This window comes from Cebus imitator, unplaced genomic scaffold (assembly GCF_001604975.1).
Source record: "Cebus imitator isolate Cc_AM_T3 unplaced genomic scaffold, Cebus_imitator-1.0 Scaffold501, whole genome shotgun sequence".
Lineage (NCBI taxonomy): Eukaryota > Metazoa > Chordata > Mammalia > Primates > Cebidae > Cebus > Cebus imitator.
This window is the reverse complement of record NW_016107816.1, coordinates 181,279-187,292: the sequence shown is the minus strand read 5'-3', so window position 1 is coordinate 187,292 and position 6,014 is coordinate 181,279. Positions and strand designations below refer to the sequence as shown.

General features: G+C 36.1%; 1 pseudogene; it reads right to left on the bottom strand.

Annotated features, from left to right (window-relative positions):
- Positions 1 to 1,003: 1,003 nt before the first annotated feature.
- LOC108292710 lies at positions 1,004 to 2,666 on the bottom strand (annotated as a pseudogene).
- Positions 2,667 to 6,014: the final 3,348 nt, after the last annotated feature.

The window sequence follows — 6,014 nt, the reverse complement described above, 5'->3', positions numbered from 1 at the left end:
TAAACACGCTATTTCTGGTACTTGATCTTACTGTGAATGCCAAAAATGTCTTCAGAATGAGGAAGGTGAAGCAGCGTCTTCTCTTTAGAATACCTGTATTACTGCACCTTCACTAAACTTTGCGTGGAGACAGTTTACTCTCAGTTACTTTCTTTGATTTCCCATAAGCTTTTTACCTGGAAGTGAGGTAGAACACATTAGATTCTAATGTAGGTTTAGTTGTCTAAAGCTAACCAATTTTTTTATACACCTTGTCCTCTGAACTTTCTCTTAATCTTTGTTTCATTATGTATGTGCCTGAAGATTTGAAAACCTTTAGCTGTTGAAGTATAGTTACTTAAATAAGAGTATTGCTTATTGGCTGACTTTGAGAAGCAAGTTTACTAGAGAGAGGCTGTTGATTGGCTGATTTTCAAAGGGTGCTGTCATTGATTGATTACTTATATGAAGTTATTGATATATCAGCATGGGTTTAAAACTTGGTTTTGGTTGTTATTGTTAAGACCAATTTATAGATAGTGCTTTTCTAGAAAAATGCAAACTTTTAAATTCTCAGAACTTTGTTACTTTACTTGACTATGTGTTAAGTGTACTAGACCATATCAACATTTCTCTTCTAACAGAATTAAATCATTTATTGAATACACATGATAATGGATGATACACAGGCTTCAATTCCATCTATAATTTTATTTGGTACTATCATTTAATTTAGATATATTACATAGGATGTGCCAACAATCTTTTTTTATAACCAATAATTTCATGATTTTGCTTGAGACATCCATTTTAATGCTAAGCTTCAGGTCATAACAGTAAGTATCAGTTCAACTACACCAAGGTTTCTGAAGATGATAGCTTCATTTAGTCTTGACATGTAAGCAGGTTGTATATAAATTCCAAATACAACCTTGCATCACCCTGAAGGAATTCTAACTTCACACTGTTGGGGAAATTTACCAAGATGGCTTCAGAGTAAACTAACTTTACATAGCACATTAAAAAAAAAAATAAGACATTTATTCAGCGTCACGATCAGGCTATTACATTTAGTAATCAACAGCATGGATGCAAAAAAGAAATCTACATTAAAACCCTTTTTTGAAATGCTTTACACTTTCCACAGAACAGAAACTAAAATAGCCCATTACACAATTAGTCACAAGGCAGTCCTGGAGTTTTTTGCACATATACGTGAGTATTTGTCTAAAACATGTCTTCTTTGTAGCAACTAGGACCTGTAACTACTGTGCTTAGCTGAGTTGACAAATCTGTTGTAACCTGTAGCTTCCCTGTCACTTCTCTGGTTCTCCTCTCCTGCTAAGCTTTGTTTCCTAATTAAAAATTTCTGCCACTGCCATAGCTACTGCTACTCCTGGAACTGCCATAGCCGCCTTGGTTTCATGGTTTGGCAAAGTTTTGGGCTCCACCACTTTAGGGGTCAGAGCTTCTGCCCCCAAAGTTTCCTCCCTTTGTGGGTCCAAAATTTGAAGACTGATTGTTGTAATTGCTGAAATCATTGTAGCTTCCACTGCCTCCAAAACTGCTTCCACTACCACCACCAAAGCAGCCTCCACCATCATTGTTACAGCTGTCATGTCTGCCACTCCTGCCATAGACACTGCCCTGGTTTATATAACCCTGTCCACCACTTCCATAGCCTCTACTTCCTCCAGAGTAACCAGGGCTGCCTCCTCTATAACCACCATCTTTACCAAATCCATTATAGCCATCCCCACTGCCATGATATCCACCACCATGGCGGCCACCAAAGCCACCATGGCCACTGAAGTTTCCTCCATGACCAAAATTGTCATTCTCATCAAAACCGCCTCCACAGCCACCAGAAAAATTTTTATAACCAGTTTGACCTCTTTGGCTGGATGAAGCACTCACCATCTCTTGCTTTGATAAGGCTTTCCTAACTTCACAGTTGTGGCCATTCACGGTATGGCATTTCTGAATAACAGTCTTACCCATGGAGTCATGGTCGTCAAAGGTTATAAAGGCAAAGCCCCTTTTCTTGCCACTGCCTTGGTCACTTGTGATTTCAATCACTTCAATTTTTCGATACTGTTCAAACTAACCTCTTAGGTGATGTTCTTCAGTGTTTTCTTTAATGCCATCAACAAAAATCCTTTTCACTGTTAAGTGGGCACTTGTTCATTGAGAATCTTCTCTTGAGTTAGCTCTCTTTGGTTCCACAACTCTTCCATCCACTTTGTGTGGCCTTGCATTCATGGCTGCATCCACCTCCTGCACAGTGGCATATGTGACAAACCCAAAGCCCCTGGAGCTCTTGGTGTTTGGATCTCTCATTACCACACAGTCCGTGGGCATTCCCCATTGCTCAAAATGGCTCCTCAGGCTCTCATCAGTTGTTTGAAAGCTCAACCCTCCAATGAAGAGCTTCCTCAGCTTTTTGGGCTCTTTAGGAGACTCTGGCTTAGACATCATGGCAGGGAGCAGAGAGACTTTTAACGATGCTTCTTTAGCGGCATCCACTGGCAGAAGAACCATATCAACATTTCTCGAAGTATATACCACACCTCGGTTCTAAGGAATGTAAACAGAAATTCTGTGTAAATAAGAATTCCCTGGAAAATAAATAAATATCATTACATCTGGATTAGGCAACAACAGGTTAGTTTGTGTATTTCAGAATTTCTCAGAGGATTTAATATGCACAGCGTGAATTCACGACTGAGATGTATAGTATATGGCTTTCTATAAGGTTATTTGACTTTTTATTTTTGAGAAATATTTCTCAAGGGTAGGAATCCTCAAAACAGATTTTGATAAATATTATTCTGGCTGATTATCTTTGTTAGGAGCTGGGAAACTATGGCCCATGGGCCTAATCTATCTGCTGCCTGTTTTTGTAAAGCCTGCAAGCTAAGAGGAATTTTATATTTTTTAATGGTTTGGAAAAACAGATCTTATGACACCTGAAAATTATATAAAATTTAAATTTCATTGGTGAATAAAATTTTATTAGAATACAGCTATGCTCATTTGGTCACATACTGCCTATGGCTGCTTTTACACTGAAATGGTAGAGTTGAGTAGTTGCAACAGAAATCCTATGTGTCACTCTTATTAATTCACAGAGCTGCTGAGTGCACTATAAGTCACAGTGATGTAGTTATAACTGTATAGAATTCCAAGTGCGTACCATCATGCCACCATATTTTTTTTTTGTTCTCAGTTTTACCAGTCATGTCAAAATGAAGAAAATAGTCGACTCTAAATGTCGTGTTTTAAAGACAAAATGAAGTGTGGATTATTTTGTTGGCAAAGTATTGCATTTATCTTGGAATAACATTAGAGCTGTGCCACAAGAATATACTATACATCTGCTTACCAGACTCAACACTCATCACGATATTCCCAACTCTCAGGAATATAATAATCAGAAAAATTAAAAAAGTAAAACTGAATATTTTATTATAAATTATTTATGAAGATAAACAGTGGAGGAGACTGCAATCAAAGTGAGTCTCCAGGTGGCTCCTCTGTTAGCCACATGAAGAACCCGTTTGCCATTGATAGTTAATTAGGCTGCAAGAGAGAAAAAATGTGTCTAGAGAAAATTATTTAAGACTGTTAGGCTTATGATGAGAACAGTTGCTTGAAGAGTTGAGAAGAAGCATCAGTAACCAACTAAAGAATAAGGCAAATGATTTCAAGTTCTTTTCCTTGACTGTATAAGTCCACAGATCATATTGATACTGATCAATTGTTTATTCTTAGAGATAATACCAAATTTGAAGTGAAATAAACGTTAGACTCTTTATATAGAGAAACTACATGTGAGAGATATTTTCAGAGAAATTGGGAAAGCAGTAATTCAGTAAAATCTGAAGTGGAATTTACTGAGATGTGTTATAATCAATGGTGGTAAAAATATCTGGGGCAGGCAAAGGCTTTGGTTTACAAATTTACAAAGGCTGTGAAAATGTAAGCTGATTAAAGCCTTGCTTTTTCACTGTATTACTCATCCGTAGATATTTTGAGGAAAATATTTGAATCTATCATGTAATATTGAACTGGTAGAATAACAATGAACTTCATTTGTTCTTGTGGACTTCATTACTTCCAAGAATTTTTGTCTGAAGTATAAGTTGAATACCTAGATTTTCCCTACCAAAAGTAATTTTATGGCTTAGCAGTGGTAACATTTTATTTTGATTTTTTTTTTTTTTTAGCTCAGGGATGAGATTGCAATTTTTCTGAAGAATAAGAACACCTTCAACTAATATATTGAACTCTCAATGGCTTTAGAAATTAAATTTTGCAGCAAACGTGATAGTTGTTTAATAAATTCAACCCAAAATTATAAAGCAAAACGATACTTATATGTGAAACTTAAAGTGAATTAAAGTCATTTTGACAATTTTTGAATCATGAGACATGACAAGTATGCTAGAAAAAATTTAAACAAGAAACAAGATCTTCAATACTACACAAATTTGCAGTGGATATATTTTCCAAGCTCAAACTACATTTCCAGTAGGACTTTGATGCAAGTGCAAAGGGAATTTCCATATTTTAAAATGAATTTAACAGTGAAATTGAGGCACTTCCACCTAACACTTAACTAGGAAGTGATTAACCTGCAACGTAATGACATGCTAAAAGGCAAATAAATATCTTAAGAGAATAATCTAATGAGATTCTGTGAATGCCTTCCAAGTGAGGAGTATGTTCAATAAAAATCATATGAGTGTCTCAATATTAGTATTTTACTAATAGTCACTGTGTAACATAAAAATATATTTTAATGATAAAATACATAAAATCTCATTACAAATCAGCATTAACAGGTAAACATTTGCAAATGATTTTTATGGTAAGGAACTCTATGAATCCCAATTTAGCAAAAATATTATTCCTGCCATTAACAAAAACAGTTCAATTCTTCTCACTAGTAGAGCACTATAACAAAAATTGTACTCAAGTTTTATTATATTTTGATTTTCATGAATTAAAAATTTGCGGAAATTTGTTTCCTCTCATTACATAAAAATCTATACAGTATCTTCAGTTTTGCCTCTTGGCCCACAGAGTCCAAAATATTTACTATCGTACCTTTTATTTTTTTTCTAAGAGACAGGGTGTTAGTCTATCACCCAGACTTCAGTCCAGTGGTGTGGTCATAGCTCACTGCAGCCTTCAATTCCTGGCCTCAAGTGATCTTCCCACCTCAACCTCCCAAAGTGTCGGATTACAGGTGTGAGCCACCACACCTAGCCACTATCACACCTCTTGACCCTAAAAAAGCCATTACAGAAAAGGCTTGCTGAATTCTTAAATAGACCATTGAATTGGAAGGGGAAGCCTAGAAAAAAAACATGCATAGGTAGATGAACCTTGATTTAGGAAAAGGTGGTACTGCAGTTTAGAAGGGAAAGAAAATTCTATTCAGTTGAAAAAAACATCAACTTTACCCTACCTCACATCATACATGGAAGCAATTCAAGGTGGATTACAAATCTAAGTGTGAAAAAGTGAATAATCAAATTTTGACAGATAATGTAAAAAGAATGTCTTTATGACTTTGAAATATAGAAAACTGTCTTGAACAGAATATGAAAAGTGTTAACCATCACAGAAAAGTAATAAATTTTACTACATTATAATTAATATCTTCTAGTTATCAAAACATGCTATACAGAGAATAAAGAGGCAAGTGACAGTGTGATATAGGTTGGATGTTTGTCCCCTCCAAATATCATGTTGAATTCTGATCCCCAATGTTGAAGGCTGGGCCTAGTGGGAGGTGTTTGTTTCATGGGGGATGATCCCTCATGAAAGGCTTGGTGCTCCCCCCCACATGGTAATGAGGGCATTCTTGCTCTGTTAGTTCACATGGAATCTAGCTGTTTAAAAGAATCCGAGACCTCCCTCTTCTCTTCTCTTTTGTCATGTGACACAGCTACTCCTCCTTCACCCTCTAGCATGATTGTAAGCTTTCTGAGACCTTCACCAGAAGCAGCCATCAGAATTTTGAG